Raw genomic sequence first — 20,965 nt, 5'->3', positions numbered from 1 at the left:
CTCTCTCTTGCAAATAAATAAAAATAAAAAAAAAAAAGTGTTACATAGGAATTAACACGTAATTGAAAATGAGTATAGCAACAGAGTGGTGGTATTATTAATCTATAATACTAAACATGCACTAGTCAGGGAAGGAGATTAACAACTCAGTGAAAACACACCTGACCTTCTGCTATTTATCATCTATTTTGTGAAAGCAAATTAGTGGATATATGGCCAAAATGATAAATTATCTAACATTACTTGGAAGTGATTTTAGATTTAGAAAAGAAAAGGAGGCTTTCTAAAAAGCCCAAGACATTTTCCTATTAGCAAAATGTACTTTCTGAAACTCTAAGTAAATGTTCCATTGAGTGAAGGTTTATACCTATTTTTAAAAATTAAACTTGTCCTTCAGGTTAGACAAGGGTATATGAGGTAATGAAATGTACAGCTGCCTACGGTTTGCATAGAAATGTGTCTCACTGGAACACGCAGGAACCTTTTCCAGCTTCCCTATTGGATTAGGATCCCCTATGCCTAGCGTTATAGTAACTCTTCAGTAAGTATTTCTTTCATGAGTGAATGAATAGCTAATACATAAGATCAAAGGAGATGATCAATGTGGTGACAGCGTGTTCTCTCCTCCCCCAGGACTGGCAGTGTGTGCAGGACGGGGGGTGCAGACTCTGGCCTGACCTTGCCCTCCTGCCCTCTGCCTCGCAGTGTCGGAGGCCTGGTGCTCCGATGCAGCGGACACTGGCGCTGGCCTCTGATCTGCGTCTCCGTGCGCACCCCCACCCCACCCCGGGGTCACCGCTGACGCTGGAGCGCCGAGGAGCCGGGGGTACAGTCGGTAAGGGAAGCACACCTGGCCCCTTGCTTGGACGGGTGCCTCCTAGCCCTACTGTGCGTGTGGGGAGGGGGGCGGGGGACGGCACTGACTTGGGGGGGCGCACGCCCCGTGCTACCTTTGCAGGGTTGCATGCGGGCGTGTGAGCGATGGTGGCCACCATGCGAGAGCCTGGGCGCTCGGCCATCTGAAAGCTACCGTTTTGCCCAGCGTGTGTGTGCCTGGATTCCCTTGCTTGCTCTTACTGGAAACGTGAGCTCTTCCGAGCAACACAAGGGTGCTTTGTAAGACTCTGACGAGCCCAGCGAGGCAGAGGGAGGAGCCTGTCGCATCACGGGACCATGGCCCCTACCATCAGTGCCCTATCGTTGCCCACGTGACAGACCCTCCAAAAGCCCTGGCATCTCTGAACGCCTTTGCCGGCCAATAGGGGATAATTGCTGGGGGAAAAAAAGAAAAAAAAAAAAAAAATCAAAGGAGGTGTTTAAGGAGACTATATTTCTCAGTCTTCATGTTTCCCCACCAGATAGGAAGACCAGTGAAAGAAGGAGGTATCAAGAAGATATTAGCTATGAAGTGGAGCCATCCATAGAATCCCCACAGGTTGCTAAATTTCAGAAAGACAGAATGCTATCCCTTCTCTTCTTCAATCTCCCTGAGTTTTATTTTATTTCATTTTTTAAAAGATTTTATTTAATTATTTGACAGGGGAAGAGAGACAGCGAGAGAGGGAACAGAAGCAGGGGGAGTGGCAGGCAGAGGGAGAAGCAGGCTCCCCGCTGAGCAGGGAGCCTGATGCGGGGCTCGATCCCAGAACCCTGGGATCATGGCCTGAGTGGAAGGCAGATGCTTAACGACTGAGCCACTCAGGCGGTGCGCTCCCTGAATTTTAAAGGCATAGTGAAAAAAATGTTGATGGTATTAAACAGAGCAGTGGTCGAATTCTGGTTTTATCACTTAGCAGCCATTAGAAAGTAGAGTGCTCCTTACCCTTCCTCATTAAGAAAAGTACAGTGATGTTTCTTATTAATGCTAGGTTGTTTTTGGGCAGATTGTCTATAAAACTCCTTGCAGAGGGGCGCCTGGGTGGCTCAGTCGGTTGAGCATCTGACTCTTGGTTTCACCTCAGGTCCTGATCTCTGGGTGGTGGGATTGAGCCCCATGACTGGCTCATGCTCAGTGGGGAGTCTGCTTAGGATTCTCCCTCTCCTCCTGCCCATCCCCCACCTCCCCCAGCCCTCACACTCTCTCTGAATAAATAAATCTTAAAAAAAATCTCCTTGCAGAAACACATCCTTAATAAATCGTAGTTATTGTTACTCTTAGTAGGCAGAAGAAAGTATGGAAAAGGAAAGAGAACATATACCAGTCTCAGGCAGGAACCTTGGGAAGTTATGGAAGGCTTAGAGCAGGAAATGAGATAGCACTTTGTCTAGTACCTCCAATAGCAATTTCCTCCAAAACGTCCTGACCATCAAATAAATAATCTTCAGCTTTTCCCCTCATTTAACACTCCTGCTTGAAATCATTTTATCTGCCTCAGTCAGTGTCTTAATAGGAAATTCATGTCTGTTCATAAGCTTTTATTTTATTTTTTTCAAACTTTGCAGTACAAAATCTTTACTCCTGCTGACTGGCTTATAGAAACTCTTTATTGGGGCGCCCGGCTAGCTCAGTCGGTGGAGCCTGCGACTCTTGATCTCGGGATTGTGAGTTTGAGCCCCACGTTGGGTGTAGAGTTTACTTAAAAATAAAATCTTAAAAAAACAAAAAAAAACCCCAAAAACTCTTTTTCTTATCTACTTCTAGGCTTTTGTTCCAGCTGTCCTCCCATCTTCCCCTGTGACCTTCACTCACCTTTCCCTGCCTCCATCCCCTCCAGTAAAAAGACCAAACAGCAATGCCCTCCACACATAAGAGTTGAGAACTGTTTCTTGTTTTCTTTTTTTATTAATTGATTAATTTTTTTTTTATTTTGTTAGTTAACATACAGTGCAATATTGGTTTCTGGAGTAGAATTTGTCTCTTGTTTTCTGAATTTTTATTGACATCCTGCCTTTTGTTGTAATTTAACTTTGCATTAGGAGTATCACTTGTCTTTTCAATAAGTTTTCCTCAAGGCAGTGATTGTATTGTTATACTTCTTGGTGTCCAACCAAGATGCTAATATCTGTAATTTATGTTCCTTAAAGAATTCTACAAAAGGAGTCTGCAGGTCCAATTACCCCTTCACTGATAATTTTGATAAGGCATCTAAAGAATTAGGACTTTCTTATCTAAAAACCACATGAGTATATGGTTCCATCAGCTATTTCTGCCAACAGTACTATATTCCCCAAGTGATTATTCCACTGTAAATCATTCTATTTTAGGAGCGACCCCTATTGGGTAAGCGGCTATTAGGTTGCATGTGCTTCCTGAAATTTAGGGATAGCCTAACTTCTCTATGCCAGAGTTCCAGTCTACAAGCAAATGCAGGGTGCTTAAAGCAATGATGCAGCCCCAACATAAGTTATAGGGCTTTGTTTCCCCCTCCTAACCCCACTATGCCCCCGTGGCTCTTGATGACTTTTTTTTTTTAAAGACTTTATTTATTTATTTGACAGAGATACACAGCAAGAGAGGGAACACAAGCAGGGGGAGTGGGAGAGGGAGAAGCAGGTTTCCTGCCGAGCAGGGAGCCCGATACGGGGCTCGATCCCAGGACCCTGGGATCATGACCCGAGCTGAAGGCAGACGCTTAACGACTGAGCCACCCAGGCACCCCTCTTGATGACTTTTTAAAAAGAACCCTATTCAAATATCTTTGAAACACATGGATTCCTATCTTGTTTAATTTTCTTGGCTTCAAAAGTTGACTCAAGTAAAGCCAGAATTCCATTCTTACATTGCACTTTTAGTCCCCTAGGACTAGGTAGTCAATTAAGCTATCGTTTCAAGAATGCTAAACACTCATTAACATTATTAATCATTTTTAAAGTACCAGTGGTCTGATTTCCTCTGGGAAATACTGTGTACTGCTTTCAAGTTATTCTCTTGTCAGGTCTACTAAGAAACCTTAACTGACCGAGCCACCGAGGTGCCCCAATATGGTTCTTTTTTAAACAAAACTGGTTTAATCATAACTGAGCAAAAAAATGTTCACTAACTAGAACTAGATTAAATCGGAAAATAAGATACACCATTACTAATAACAACAGTCATGTAGTCCTTCACATCCCCCCATTTTACTGATAAGGAAGAAACTGAAACTCAGAGAAGTTAAGTAATTTACCCTAGGTCACTCAACTATAAATGTCAGAGCCACAAATCAAACCCCAAGGTGGGCCCTTGGCTGGCTTAATTGGTAGAGCATGTGACTCTTAATCTTGGGGTTGTGAGTTCAAACCCCACATTGGGCATAGAGATTATTTAAAAAAAAAAGAACACAACAAAAGAAAAAAAAAAAAACACTGAGGCACTGTGGATCCAGAGTTATTTCTCTTGGAAATGGTGCTGGAAAAGGGCATATCTGTGAGATAAGTGACCGAAATTTAGATACCTCTGCAATTTCGTGTGTACTAGATACAAAGGTAATATTGATGCCACCATCTTTTTTTTTTTGCATTTTTTAAAATTTTATTATGTTATGTTAATCACCATGCATTACATCATTAGTTTTTGATGTAGTGTTCCATGATTCATTGTTTGTGAATAACACCCAGTGCTCCATGCAGTACGTACCCTCCTTAATACCCATCACCAGGCTAACCCATCCCCCCCCCAGAACCCTCAGTTTCTTAGAGTCCATAGTCTCTCATGGTTCGTCTCCCCCTCCAATTACGCCCCTTCATTTTTCCCTTCCTACTATCTTCTTCTTTTTTTTTAAATGTAATTTTGATTTTTTATTGTTATGTTAATCACCATACATTACATCATCAGTTTCTTAACCGACTGAGCCACCCAGGCACCCTCGAATTTGTTTTTTCACACATCTAATTTCTGTATTTGTTTATTTTATTAGTTTAAGAGATTAGGGTAACTATAGTAACTTTTTGTTATTTGTTGTCCCCTCTGTAAGGAGAATGTTTAAAAAATTATATTACACACTGTGAAATGCAAATGCCATGCTGCCATTAAAAAAGAGTAAGGGAAACAAATATACACTGTGCTGCCACTAGTATTACCGACTACCCACCTGATTGCCATGCCACCTCCACTACTATTACTGTTACCATTAGCAAAAACTTACACGGCATTTGGTGAATTAGGCAATGTTCTAAGCACTTCACGTGTGTTAACTCATTTACTCTATAGGCTAGCTCTCAAAGAATATGTAAGAAACTGGGAATTGTGGTTCCTGTAGCAAGGGAGTTTAGCATAACTAGAATCTGGCCTAGGGACTTAGTTTTCACTTTGTCCCTTTATATTGGCTTGAGATTACATACACATATGAATTTAATATCAAAATAATTTTAACATAATAATATTTTCATTAATATTAAATAAGATGGAAATACAGGATAGAAAATAGTTAAGTGAGGGGCTCCTGGGTGGCTCAGTCGGTTAAACGTCTGCCTTCGGCTCAGGTCATGATCCCAGGGTCCTGGGATCGAGTCCCGCATCGGGCTCCCTGCTCCGCGGGAGGCCTGCTTCTCCCTCTCTCTCTGCCCCTCCCCCCCACTTGTGCGTGTGTTCTCTCTCTCTGACAAATAAATAAATAAAATCCTTAAAAAAAGACAATAGTTAAGTGGGAAAATGACAGCAAGCAGTTCCTGTGTGGTGTGGCTGCAACTGTGTTTTATAAAGAAATAGATGGCCAACACTGAGAGGTCCAGCTCAAGTCTCTTTCAAGAAAGGACGCACTGTCCAGCTATAAGGAGAGAGGTTAGCTGACCGCCTCTGCTAGGTGTCCAAGCTGAAGTCGTTCCCTTTTCCAGTGCCCCCATTAATGACAAGGCGGTGGAACAGGGCCAGGCCACGTCCCCCAGTGTCGGACTCCTCTTGATCCTTGCTCCAGAGCCCCCGCACTTGGCTGAGGGGAGATTTGTCAGGTCTGTGTGGCAGGTTCCCTCTGCCCAATCCTGTGTTCTCCACTCTTTTCACAGGTTTCCTCCCGATAACCATTTGTGCTCCTAACTCAGTCTCAGTTTCTGTGTCCCAAACAACTGAACCAGCACATATATCCGTGAGGATGTGGAGGAGGAAAAATTCTCCTCTTAGGGTCTCTGGCTGGGCCTAATAATTAGGCTGACATAAGACAGGTTAACAGGAGAAAAGCATATATTTTATTACATTTTTACATGTCCGTGGGGGTCTTTGTAAGGGAATGAAGACCTGAAGGAAGCTTCCATACCTTTTAGACAAAGAGAGGATACATTTGTGAGGAAATGCCAAGACAAGGGAGTTTGGGCTGGGGACAGTAAACTGGGAGAAGTGATTATGAAATACATGGGAGAGGCAAACCTAGTGGAAGATGAGGGTTATTTTAGTAAGTTTGTTTGTAAGACCCATTAGTTCCCAGGCTCTGGTGGTAAGAACCTGCCGGTACAGGGAGGACACCTTTCCTGTAGGAAATTTTATGGCCTGTTTTTAGATAGAAAAGGGTAGGTCATGAGCCCTTTCTGCATCTGTGGTTTCTCAAATGCCTTCAGCTCCAAATAATCAATATGCCAAAGTGGCATATTTTGAGGTAGCATGTCCTAAACTCCTTCAAGGGAAAGGACAGAACAGAAGTGGAAGAAAATGTAGAGGATTCCTCTCTTTCCTTAAAATGTGTTATTTCGGGGTGCCTTGGTGGTTCAGTTGGTTAAGCGTCTGCCTTCAGCTTGGGTCATGATCTCCGGGTCCTGGGATCAAGCCCTGCATCAGGCTCTCCGCTCAGACCCAAGTCTGCTTCTCCCTCTCCCGCTGTGATCTCTCTTGCTTTCTTTCTCTCTCAAATAAATAAATAAAATCTTAAATAAAATGTGGGGATGCCTGGGTGGCTCAGTTGTTGGACATCTGCCTTCGGCTCAGGTCATAATCCCAGGGTCCTGGGATCGAGCCCCGCATCAGGCTCGCTGCTCAGCGGGGAGCCTGCTTCTCCCTCTGCCTCCCTTTCCCCCTGCTTGTGTTCTCTCTCTCTCTGACAAATAAAATATTTTTTTAAAAAATGTGTTACTTCCTGTTTTTTTCTTCTGCAATTTTAATTTTACGTCTATATAGGTTTTTTTTAAGATTTAATTATTTATTTGAGGGGGGCAGAGGGAGAGGGAGAGTCTTTTTAAGCAGACTACATGCTGAGCATGGAGCCCTTCTCAGGGCTTGATCTCACAGCCCTGATGAGATCATGACCTGAGCCGAACCCAGGAGATGGACACCCAACTGCCTGTGCCATCCTGGTGCCACCATTTATATAGTTTAAATGTACACACATAGTTTAATTTCATAGAGTAAAGAATCAATCAGTTCCAAAAAACTTGCTGAGATAAACTGATGTCTCTAGTCCTTTTACTCCATTTTCCTTTTCCTAGAGGCCAACACTTTCAAATGCTTTGACTCTTGGATTTTAGCCTCCATATTGCTAATTAATATGCTTGTATTGTTCACATTAGACTTTTCTTGGCTTTCTACTATGAAAGATAAAGTTTTAGCTCCCCTCCCTTTCTCCCTGTTTCCACTAGGCATGAGCACCTCCTAAATCTCCCAATATTTTAAATATCACTATCATAACATTGATTAGATTAATATTTAATATTCATATTATTATGACTATAAAAATGCCATTCACAGCACAATCATATAGAAAAATATAATCATTTTTCCATCCTTATGCTGTTTTCGATTTTTCCTGAAGTTGATTTTCCCTGTTTTTCTTAATTGGTGGCATTTCTGTGCCCTTAGGAAGTCAATATGAATTAGGCTAAAGGAAGTCTCTAGAATCAGATTGCCTGGGTTTCAGTCCCAGTGCTGCTTCTTACTAGCTGTGTGACCTTGAGCTAGCTAGTTAATCAGTTTTGCATCTTTCTTATCTGTGAAAGAGGGGCAATAGATACATCTGTTGCATAAAGTTCATGTACAAAGTATTAGAGGAGTGTCTGCCTACAAAGTAAACACACCATAAGTGTTACCTATTATTAATCACTAACCCCAACGACTGTCAATCTGCTGGAGTCTCTCCCTCTCTCTCTCTCTTTTTTTTTAAATTTTTATTTTTTATTTGTCAGAGAGAGAAAGAGCACAAGCAGGGGGAGTGGCAGGCAGAGGGAGAGGGAAAAGCAGACTCCCCACGGAGCAGGGAGCCCGATGAGGGACTCAATCCCAGGACCCTGGGATCATGACCTGAGCCAAAAGCAGACGCTTAACTGACTGAGCCACCCAGGCGTCCCTCTTTTTTTTTTTTTAAGATTTTATTTATTTATTTATTTTTTGAGAGAGAGTGACTGAGAGCATAAGCCAAAGGAGAGGCAGAGGGTGAGAGAGAAGCAGGCTCCCCCTGAGCAGAGAGCCTGATGCGGGGTTTGATCCCAGGACTCTGGGATCATGACTGGAGCCAAAGGCAGATACTTAACCGACTGAGCCACCCAGGCAGCCCTCTGCTAGTGTCTTTTAATCTGATCTCTCACATCAGGATGGTTGTCAATCTGATCTTTGTGGAAGTGTCTCCCAGACTCTTTCCGCCTGCCCCGCACTAGAGTGTTCTCCCTCTCCACCTAGGATGGACAGGGAAAACTCTTATTCAGAGTTTCCTTTTATCCTCATCTTTCCTTGCTCCTAGTTTTGATCTTTGTCTTCTGGACTCCATATCTTCTTCTTTTTTTGGTTTATGCCTTTATTAATTAAGCTTACCTATAGCTTCCTGAGAAAGAGCTTTTTGGGAAGTATCTTTCTTTTCAATTTCATGTCTGAAAATGTCTATATTTTATCCTTAGGCTAATTAATAGTTAGGTTGGATAGAGAATTCTAAAATAAAAATAATGTGTCTTCAGAATGGGGATGTCCTTTCTTCATTGTCTTCTTGCTTCCAGTGTTGCTGTTGAGAGATCTAAAACTACTTTAATTCCCGATCCTTAAATATGTGTTTTCCCATTCTCTAAAATATTGTAGGTCCTTTTCTTTGACTCCAGTATTGGGAAATTTCATGGTGATGTGTTTAAATTGGAAAAAAAATTGTGGGTTTCTTTCTTCTATAAAATCTAACTCATGTACTCTTCTCCTTGTGTTTTTTGTGTGTGTGTTTTGTTTTGTTTTACTGAGTATATCCTCAGATCTCAGCAGATCAGCTGTTCTTGCTGGAGGGCCTGTCTCACAAAGCATGGTATGCAGAGCTGAAAATGTACTCTTAGGAAAAGCTCATCATGAGTGATAGTGGAGTTTTGGGGGAAACTTTTATTTTTTTTAATTTATTTTAAAAAAGATTTTATTTATTTATTTGACACAGAGAGAGAGCACTAGCAGGGGGAGCAGCAGACAGAGGGAGAGGGAAAAGCAGACGCCCCGCTAAGCAGGGAACCTGATGCGGGGCTCCATCCCAGAACCCTGAGATCATGACCTGAACCGAAGGCAGATGCTTAACCGACTGAGCCACCCAGGCACCCTGGGGGATCTCTAAATAATAAAAATTATTTTAAAATATATTTAGTAAAGAAGAATGGTAAATAAATTGCACATACCAAATATGTGCAGTTCTTTGTATATTAATTATACCTCAATAAAGCTGTTAAAAAGTTTAAGGATTTTGGGGTGCCTGGGTGGCTCAGTTGTTAAGCGTCTGCCTTTAGCTCAGGTCATGATCCCAGGGTCCTGGGATCGACCCCTGCATCAGGCTCCCTGCTCTGCCAGAAGCCTCCTTCTCCCTCTCCCACTCCCCCTGCTTGTGTTCCCTCTCTCGCTGTGTCTCTCTCTGTCAAATAAATAAATAAAATCTTAAAAAAAAAAAAAGTTTAAGGATTTTGACCTGACTTCAGGTCAAACTTGATTTTATTGTCACTGTTTTTGTCTTGAGTGTGGTTGACAAAGAGCCTGCAGCACTCTACTCTGCTGTTTTCGTCATTGCTTTCCTTGTATTTGGATTATCTTCAATCTGCATTTCTCTTAAAGGAATCTTTTAAAGTTCTTTGGCCATTTAGTTACAGTCACTTAGCAAGGCACACACAAACTGCAGCTTTCAATAAGCTAACAGTACTGCTTCTATCTCATGTATTATTTGGCATGCAGACTGAGTGTAGGTACTGGTGTCAACCTGAATTTTTTTTTTTTTTTAAGATTTTATTTATTTGACAGAGACAGAGACAGCGAGAGAGGGAACACAAGCAGGGGGAGTGGGAGAGGGAGAAGCAGGCTTTCCACTGAGCAGGGAGCCCAATGCAGGACTCGATCCCAGGACCCTGGGATCATGACCTAAGCCGAAGGCAGATGCTTAATGACTGAGCCACCCAGGTGCCCTCAACCTGAATATTAAATATTAATATAGCTCCTTTAAAAAATGTGAACAGAAGTTCTAATATACTCTCCCTATATGCCATAGGACTATTTTGCAAACATCTAGGGGGCAAACACGTCATTTTGAAGACAGGTATGCTAGCATATCCCATTTTGGGGGCATTTAATTATGGTGGGTTCACAGAAAAGTACAGCATTCCTGATATGTGCACGCTATTATAGTGCCTGCCTGTCATCGTTCTCTCTGGAACTGTTAAATGTTTTGTCTCTCAGACCTATACACCTGATAGAGTTACAGTTTATCAAGTCTTTGTGTTTGAGGTTAACACAGGTATTGAATCTTATTGTGCATATGGCACTATGCTAGTGCTATAGAGCATTGTTTCTTAAACTTTAATGCACCTTGAAAGCACTTGAAAGTTTGTTTAAATGTAGATTCTGATTCAGTATGTCTAGGATGGAGCCTGTGATTCTGTATTTTTTTCTTTGAGAGAGAGCGCATGCGCATAGGCAGGGGGATGGGCAGTGGGAGAGGGAGAAACAGACTCCCCACTGAGCGCGGAGACTGAGGGGGTGCTCAAGTGGGTCTTGATCCTGGGACCCTGAGATAATGACCTAAGCCGAACCACCCAAGTGTTCCAAATTCTGCATTTCTAATATATTCCCAGGTGATGGCGATGGTGTTGGTTTCTGAAGCACACGTTTTGAGTTCTATGGCTGGGATGCAAAGATGTGTACAATCTGGTCTCCACCCTTAAGGGACTTATGCTATAGTCAAGAATGAATACAAACATGAATAATTAAACACCCCAGATTTTTGTAATTGCGATATAACTCTCTGTTTTTAGTCTCCTTAGAGTTCCACGCTCCTCAAGGCCACCAAATTTTCCCCACCCTCCTGGACAATAGCGGTTATGTGCCGCGTTTCAGAACTCATCTGCACACCCTGCCTATATGTTTCCTGAGGTTTTTGCCCTTTGAGAATGAATATATGAATCTCTTGCTTTAAAATATGTGAATGTCTATTAACGTCTAACCTCTTTTGGGTTTTATATTGAAATTTGTATCACATGAATAAAAGTTGGCTAATTGCTCATAGTGAATTTTTTAAAGGGTTATGTATTATCAGATGACACAAGCCAAAGAATGTCTCCAGTAGGAGAAATTATAAGGACCAGGCACACACTGGAAAATAGGTTGTGAGACAGTGCTGGGAGCTGGGACAAATCTCCCATGGAGTCCCCTGATTAAATACTTAGGACCCGCATGCGTAGCGTAGTCCCAGAAAATAAACATTTCCCGAATGAGCAGGGCTGTGGGCCTGATACACAAAGAACAAAGAATGCAAGAAAAGAGCTCCGTTAACCTCCTGAAAGGATTAATCATCAGTGATAAATGTTCATGGTCCCCAAAGAGCTGAATGTGTTGTGCTATTCTGAGCAAATTCCATCCATCACTGTTGACCCATAATAGCTATCCATCTATTACGCGGACTAGTAAGGATCTGCACCCAGCAGAGTCAGCTTTATGACTTGTTTGCCTTCAAATTACCACAGTGGCTGTCACAGTGTCGCTACCACCAAGCATCCCTTTCTTCACCATAATTGCCAACACACAAACACACACATTCACCACTTCTTCATTCTGAAGCAGAAAAGAGACATAGAGTTGCATGGTTCTCTCTGAGTCTGCCTGTCAAACGTAACTGAGCAAGTAAAAGAAAGGCTTTCAAGTCTAATCAATTATTGAACATCGATTACTGACTTTGTAAAACGAAAAGCACTCTGTTAGGCTCCTTGGGGAATATAAAGATGCATAATACGTGGTTCACATCTTCACTGAGCTTATGTTCCAGTTGTTCTGATAATGCATTATCTTTTGAAAATTCACTGTGAGCAACTGACCAAGTTTTGTTCACCTTTGTGTTTTCTCCCTACCTGGGAAAAGTGCCTGGCAAATAGCAGGTGACCGGGGTGTGTGCTGAGGAATGGTAATTAAATGATGAAATTAAGCAACAGCTTTAGGCAATAATGAAGAGCTCTCACAGGTCATGATACAACTAATTTCAAAATGAGCAGTGCGGACAATGCTATAGGAACAATGTTTCTCAAATTGGGTACACAGGTTTGTTTCAAGAATATTTTTTATTTTTTATTTATTTATTTATTTATTTTTATTTTCTATTTTTTAAAAATTTTTTTTATTTTTATTTATTTGACAGAGAGAGACACAGCGAGAGAGGGAACACAAGCAGGGGGAGCGGGAGAAGGAGAAGCAGGCTTCCCGCGGAGCAGGGAGCCCAGTGTGGGGCTCGATCCCAGGACCCTGGAATCATGACCTGAGCCGAAGGCAGACGCTTAACGACTGAGCCACCCAGGCGCCCCAAGAATATTTTTTATTTTATAGATAGATGAGAGTCATACACTTGAAGAATTTATATCTGCTTTCATGTTTGTATGTATTTAACCAAGAGTATAATTAAAATGATTTAAAGTAATATTAGGGATCCTCAGAAATATTATCTTTTAATAGAAAATTATTCAGTGCAAGCTATGAATCTTATTTGAATTTTCTTTCAAACAAACAAAAAATCATGACAGAATAAGGGAAATCTAATTACTGGATACTTGATGATGTTAAGAGATTATTGCTATTTTTAGGTGTGATTGTTTTTTGAAGAATTCTCATGTTTTAAAAATATGTACTGAGGGGTGCTTGGCTGGCTCTGTCAGAAGAACGTGTGGCTCTTGATCTCCGGGTCATGAGTTCAAGCCTCACATTGGGTGTAGAGAATACTTAAATAAATAAGCTAAAAAAAATTTTAAAAATACTGAAATAGCTGTGAGTGAGATGATGTGATGATGTGTGGGATTTCTCTGAAATAATCCAGGGGTGGGTTGATAGTCTGTGGAGGTATAGATTGTGGTAGGCAGAATAATGGCTCCCCAAAGATGTCCATGTCCTAATGCTCAGGAATTAAGGTAGCAGGTAGAATTAAGGTTGCTCATCAGTTGACCTTAAATTAAGGAGATTATCCTGGATTAACCATGTGAGCCCAGTGTAATCACAGGGGTTCCTTATATGTGGAAGAGAGGCAGAGTCAGAGTGTTGCAAAATGAGAAAGACTTGACCAGTCATTGCTGGTTGAGGACGGAAGAGAGCCACAAACCAAGGAATGGAGGCAGCCTCTAGAATCTGGAAAAGGCAAATAAAAGGATTCCCCTCTAGAGCTTTAAGGAAGGAACTCAGTCCTTCTGACACTATGGTTTTAGTCCAGTGGGACTCGTTTTGGACTTCCGACTTCCAAAACTGTGAGATAATAAATTGGGGTTGTTGATACCAAATTTAGAGTGTTTCCTTCTATTATCACTTTGCTTAGAGGTTTTTGGTTTATTTATTTATTTATTTGACACAGAGAGAGAGACAGCGAGAGAGGGAACACAAGCAGGGGGAGTGGGAGAGGGAGAAGCAGGCTTCCCACTGAGTAGGGAGCCCGATGTGGGGCTCGATCCCAGGACCATGGGGCTCGATACCAGGACCCTGGGATCATGACCCGAGCCGAAGGCAGCCGCTTAATGACTGAACCACCCAGGCGCCCCATTGCTCATAAAATATGAGCAAGGCACTAAATAATTGTCTGATGACCTAAGAATATAAATTCTTCAAGTGTATGACTCTCATCTATCTATAAAATAAAAAATATTCTTGGGGCGCCTGGGTGGCTCAGTCGTTAAGCGTCTGCCTTCGCTTAACGCTTAACTAATCATTAGTGTTGAATTTTTTTTTTTTTTAAGATTTTATTTATTTATTTCACAGAGAGAGACACAGCGAGAGAGGGAACACAAGCAGGGGGAGCGGGAGAGGGAGAAGCAGGCCTCCCACTGAGCAGGGAGCCTGATATGGGGCTCAATCCCAGGACCCTGGGATCATGACCTGAGCCGAAGGCAGATGCTTAACGACTGAGCCACCCAGGCGCCCCGTGAGTGTTGAATTTTGTCAACTATTTTTTCTACATCTATTGCGGTAATAATTTTATCCTTTTTTTGTTGTTTTGATTTTTAAGTGTTAAATCTTCCTTGTGTTCTTGAGATAACTCCAGTTTGGTCATGATATATTATCCTTTTTATATATTGCTGATTTGAATTTGCTTATAATTTATACAGGATTTTTTGTGTCTATGTTTATGGGAGCATTATTTTGGCCTCATAAAATGATTTGGGACAGGTTCCATCTTCCTCTATTTTTCTGAGTTTGTGTAAGATTAGTATATTTCTTACTATATAGCTGTTTAAATTCATGTTTCTGGGAGGAGACAAGCACTAGAAATTCCTATATTGCCAATTTGCTAACATCACCCTCTTTTTTCTATTGACTGTCTAAATACTTATTTCTCTTTTATATTTTAATAGTTGTGTAGGGTTTACATTATGTATCTATAACTTGTGATAGTCTACCTTGAATGAATACATAACTTCTACTAAGTTACGTAAAAGAACCATGTAACTATATTTCCACTTACCCCGCTAAACTTTGAGGTATTACTGTCATATATTTCAAATCTATATGTTATAATCCCCCATATATAGTAGTATAATATTTGCATTAAACAATGTGTTGTCTTTTTAAAAAGAGTATTTCCAGTGTTCTTCATTGTATCTTGTAGTACTAAGTTTCGATCTGGTGTCATTGCTGTTCAGTCTGAAAATTTTTCCTTAGCATTTCTTGTAGGATAGTTCTGTTTGTAATGAACTCTCCCAGTTTGTTTTGTTGTTTGCTATTGTCAATTCTCCAAATATATGCTGAGCACAAAATATGAGCAAGGCACTAAATAATTGTCTGATGTATTCTTCATAAGGGAAGTGGTTGTTTTGATACTGTTTTGAAATTCTATTTTAAATACTGCTTTTAGTATAGACTGAAAAATAAGGACCAGCAGCACGTCAGGATCAATTAAAACTATTTAAAAGCCATCTAAGAAACTGAAATTCAAGCAATTTCATGGAAAGGAAAGGTGATTCATCTAAAGAAATGTGAATAACAACAATAATAAAACTAGTTCATTAACATTATCACTATCTGTACACTTAAACTTTATCATTTAGAATTATAACAGTTGTTTTAACAAAGTTCTTTTCTTTCTTTTTTTTTAAACAAAGTTATTTTCAAAAGGAAGCTACTGATTTAAGGCCACAATGGCAGATGATTTGTTCAATAATTTTACAATTATTGACATTTCCATGTAAATAAGAGATAAGCAGAAATTTCAAAGTGTGTGTGTGTGTGCAAGAGAGAGAGAGAGAGAGAGAAGGGGTGGTTAGAGGGCAAGAGAGACAGAGAGAGACTGCTCCTCAAATACGGAAAGGGCAAAAAATATACCTATAGCACCTTATTTTTAGGTTAGGAATGTGTGTTGTTGTTTTTAATGAATAGATTTTTACAAATGTTTGGGTTTGTCCCCTCCCACTCACTGTAGAAAATGGACGAGCATACAGAGTCATAGCAATCACTACCGATCTTTTTGGCCTAATCAGTTCTTTCTTAAGGCATAAAGCCAAATCTGACACTATCTGCTATTTTATCTTGTCAGGTATATTTTAGTTTGAAGTAAAACATGACAGGTTTACGATGCAGAATTTTTATGGTACATCATCCCAAGAATGCTGGCTGCTTGCCACTACAGAGAGTTTTAGGGATTAGAAGTGACTGGCCTAGACACATGTTTATTCATTCATTCATTCATTCATTCATTTACAATCAATTCTGTAGTTTTAGAAGTATCTTTGTAATTTCTTTTCTCCTCGTTTTTGATCATCCAATTATCCATTACATTTTTTTTTTTTTTTTTTTTTTGGAGCATGTGTGTTGAAATTCTGATTTTAATGTATGTATAAGGACTGATCCTTAGTATTGAAATGGATGTGCCCTCTGACATGGGGATAAATTATGCCACATAGTAACTGAAAATAGAACTAACCCAGAAAGTGATTTTGACATCTCATTTTTTCTAGAGGTTTCTTTAGTTTTGGGCTTTGGAGATGAGTCAGAACAACTCAGGGCAGATGGGGGTTGGGGTGTGTGTGGTAATTTTATATTGAGTAAGTAAATTCTGTAGTATCCAAGCCGATCAGTTGTTCGCAGGAACTTCTGAAAAACCACATCATGTTCATCTATCAACAGATACTTAATAAGCTTCTCCTTTTTTGCCTGACACTATTGCAAATACTGTGGGAAATATAAAAATCTGTAAGACAAATAGAGGACCCACATCCTGCTGGAAAAACAATGCAATTGTTAAGAACAATCAAATGCTAAATTTTGTAGTAATATACTAATCATAGGTTCAGTAAAGAGAGACTCTGTGGATTGGGATAATTAATGAGGTTTCACCAAAGGAAATAGGGAATCACCTGAAAGCTTATTAACCTTGGTTCTATTCTGGATGGGATGACTGTGAAGCAAAAACAACCAACCAACCAGATTTGTTTGTAGAAATGACTTAGAAAATCTAAGGAATGATCTAAGTGGAGTCAGATGTTCAGCAGATTAAATTCTGGTCTGTGCTGAGCTATTGCATTAGTTTTCTATTGCTGCATAAACAAATTACTACAACTTCACCAGCTTAAAACAGCACATATTTGTTAGCCTATAGTTTCTCTAGGTCAGGAGTCTGGGCACGGCTTAGCTCAGGGTCTTCTGTTCAGAGTTTCAAAGGGCTGCAATCAAGATGTTGATTAGGCTGCATTCTTCCCTGGGGGCTCAAATAGGGAAGAATCTGCTTCCAAACTCATTTAGGCTGTTGGCAGAATTCTAATCCTTGTGGCTCTGTGACTGAGGACCTGGCTTGTTATTGGTTGTTAGGTCCAAGAGGACACCCCAAATTTCCTGCTATTCCACAAGCTGTCACAATAGGACTGTTTGCTTCTTTAAGGCCAGCAGGTCTTAGTCTTGGTCTGCAAAGAGATCATATGATCTTAGTGATTTATCTATATACCCACCTATCTGTATGCCATAGGTCTCCTAAGATATAGATAGATAATAGATAGATGAGGAACCTAGTCATGGGATAATATCCTAACACCTTTGGCATGTAGTTTTTGCTTAAAACCAAGTCACAGTCCTTCCTGCATTCCAAGAGAGCAGAGGAAAACTCATTAGTTGTCACTTTAGGGTGTGTCCGCCTAGCAATTAAATAGGAAATAATATATTTCTCCCATATTTTATTGCACTCATTAAGAACTCAGCACTTCAGTTGGTGATCTTAAATAATCTCTTCCTCCTCCCTAAAGTGTTGAAGGACAGTTCAACATGTGTCTCCTCATGTTTCTGCACATCTTCTGAGTAAGAGGCATCTGTTCTGTTTGCACAGATGTTTGTAGAGCTAATGTCTCCCTCCAGGGCAGATGACAGATTTGCTTCCTGATAGGGGTGATAAGATAGTTTTTCCTTCATGGAAAATACTAGGCAGGTTTGCTAGCATCCTCCCTATAAGATTGAGGGTTTCCTAAACTCAAGGTTCCTTAGCTATGACACAAATCCACTGCATGTGCAGCATCCACCAGAGTTCATCACCCTGATGGGACTTGGGAAGCAATGGGAATGAATTTGGACATGAAGCTCATATGGCCTGCTGTGCCTGGATACTGAAGTCCTTTGTCTCAGACCCAGGGGTCTTGTATCTTTTGCCAGCATCTATGAAACTGTGGGCAGGCTAATGCATTCACTTGTAAGCAGGGCAAAATCTCATACCCTTCAAAATTCTTGACACTCACTTTTCCTCTGTGTAATTTAAGAGATTAGGGTGAGGTTATTTCTAAGATTCTTTTCTTTCTTTCTTTTTTTAAAATAACTTCATATTTCTTTTTTTAAGTTTATTTATTTATTTTTTAGTAATCTCTACACCCAACATGGGGCTCAAACTCCTGATCCCGAGATCAAGAGTCACATGCTCTACCGACTGAGCCCACCAGGTGCCCCTAAGATTCTTTTCCTGTTTAATCTTTGATATACAGATACTCAAATTGGCTCTGTCATTTTCATCATTGTCATAGAAGAACTCAACCATTTTTGTATTTGATGTCCTTAATGGGGTGTTTAAGTAAACACTCCACAATAGTCTGGAGATAGTCAAGATTATTTAAAATCACCTTTTGTGAATAAGGAAATTAAATTTATTTTAATTTATTGGTACTGCTGATGTGGTGCATTGACCATTTGGGAAACAAATCTGTTAGGATTCTGTTTGACTGGGACTCAGGTGCTTATCGCTTAGCTCATGTCTTTGTTTTAGTTTTTTTGTTTATGGCAATGTTCCCATATTGCCAGAACAAAATTCCATCCTTTGTGCTTTTTTTTAAGTCATGTTTAAATAGAAGTCACTGAAATATCCTACATCCTGTATTTTGTTCAAAATATTCTTCTCTCACATTTTCAAACATTAAATTGTCTGTTGTTGTTAATTGGCATTTCTTAATTGATCTTTTTTGTTTATTATGAAAAAATGAAGTGCTGTGGCAGGAGATAGAATTGCAGTAAACCATAGAACAGGGTTGGGAGCCTGAGAAAGCATCCTGAAATAAACTCGTCCAGGCAGGCAAAGTACATAGATATGGCAAGTAAGCGTTCTACAAAGTCAGCAAAGGATCCACAACTGCAGGAGAGACCAGCTTGGTTTTGCTATTTTCTTCAGCTATAATTGAAAATAATAAACTCAAAAGTTAATTTTTATTGCAAATGCAAAATGTATATAGATTTCAAAAATAGCTAATAAATTTTTTTATAGAAAATTATATTTGGCTTCGCCATTTAAAATGAAAACCCCAGTGTAAAAAAAAAAAAGTAACATTCTAAAAAAGAGTAACATTTTAACATCAGTTTGTGCCACACATAAGCATCCTGTGTGTGCGTGTGTATGTGCATGTATTTACATGGTAGGTCAAATTAATGTGACAATGTGACCCCACCTCCACCTAAGGGGCCAGGTTTTAGGCAAAATCGCATTTATTTGGAGCTATTCTTTCTCCTGTCCTTTCAGCCTCAAATGATGATGATGACAAAGTTGAAGATAAAGGTGATGATGAAAACAATAACCACACATTTATCGAGTCTTTAATGTGTATCAACATTATTTGTTGTGCTTTACTAGTGTTTTATTTAATCCTTAAAACGTTTTGTGGAGTGGCTATTACTATTAAACCCATTTTCATGAAGCTGTAGCAAAAAGAGCTTATGTAAGTTGCCCAAGTTCAAACAATTTTTAAGTGGCATCAAAACTTTATCCTAAAGATAAATAACTTCTCAGTGGATTGGGAATTTTTTTCCAGTTCAGAGCCACACAAGAGACAGAAAAAAACAAAAATGAAATCTTGTGTTGAATTTGAAAAATGACCTTAGATTTTGAGAAATCTATTACATGTTACACTCATCATTAATTTGGAACAATGAGAAAAATAAGAAAATAAATCATCAAAGAAAGGTAAGTTTGACCAGAGAGGGACAGAGACCATGAGCTAGAAGATTCCTTGGAGACAACCCTCTTTCCTGCATCTCAGCCTCTCCCACTCTGTCAGGTCAGTTCCAGCAGCATTCAGCATACCGTCGTTTCTTTAATGATGGAAAGCCCTCTCGACTACACATTCCCCATGACATACCGCCCCATCTCTCTGCTTCCCTTGCCAGAAAAAAGTCTCCAAAGAGCTGCCTATGCCTATACTTCTTGATCTCTTCTTTCATATCATTTCAGTCAGGTTTCCTGCCCTGTACCCACAGAAACTGCCTTTGCCCAAATCATCAGGGATGCCCGTGTTGTCTTCTTCAACACATATTTCCGGTTCTTATCTTACTCTACCTCTTCACCTCATTTCCTTCATAAAACACTTCTCTTCTCTCTCTGTAACATCATCCTCAACTGACTGGCCTACTTTGTCATTGGCCTCTGTTTCTCAGTCTCTTTCCCTGGCCTCTCCTGGATGAAGCTAGGGAGGAATGTCTTATTCCCAAAGGAGAAAATGAGCTGAGGAAGAGAAAAAGGTGAGATTCAGGAGATCCAACACAAGTGAGAGGGAAGGGAAATCCCCTGGAAGATGGGTAAGGGAGATGTTATAATGATGGCTGGGCAGCAGGCCCAGAGATAAGCAGTCCAGATTGGATCAGGAGCGCAGAGCACAGCAAGAAGATGAATGTGGTAGAATGCACTTCTGCCAAGCAGTTGAGTCTGAGAGGCACATAGAAATCCAGGTTAATTAAAAAGAGGTGGTTATTAAATATAGGTAAAATGAAAGTTACATAAAAAGAAAAAGAGCATCATAGCTAAGGTGTGGAGAGTGTTTATACTCATAGTAATGCAAATACTGAATATTTATTTGAATGAAATTGTGTTTTATGTCTGTAGGAAGGATGAAAGAAAGGGAAAAGTCTATGCTTGGTAGAAGTATAAGCATGAAAGGGAACTAAATTCTCATGTTCTACAGAGGATATTCATTAAAGTGGCTCAAGCTGAAAAATTACCAAGTAGCATTAAAAATATATTATTTAGAGATAGGAGTTAAGTGCTAAAAGAAAAAGCCAAAATAGTTGGAAGTTGTTGCCTCTGTGGAAGAAAATGGTGGGGTCAAGTGAGTACTGCTTCTTGTAATAAACCACATAGAAGTATTTGGCATTAAACATATATGTTAAAAAAGAACGAAATTAGGCAGAAAAGAAGTTAGGCAATGTCATTAAAATGAACAATCCAGT

Source organism: Halichoerus grypus, chromosome 1 (genome assembly GCF_964656455.1).
Source record: "Halichoerus grypus chromosome 1, mHalGry1.hap1.1, whole genome shotgun sequence".
In the NCBI taxonomy this organism is placed as follows: Eukaryota; Metazoa; Chordata; class Mammalia; order Carnivora; family Phocidae; genus Halichoerus; species Halichoerus grypus.
This window is presented reverse-complemented; position numbering follows the sequence as displayed.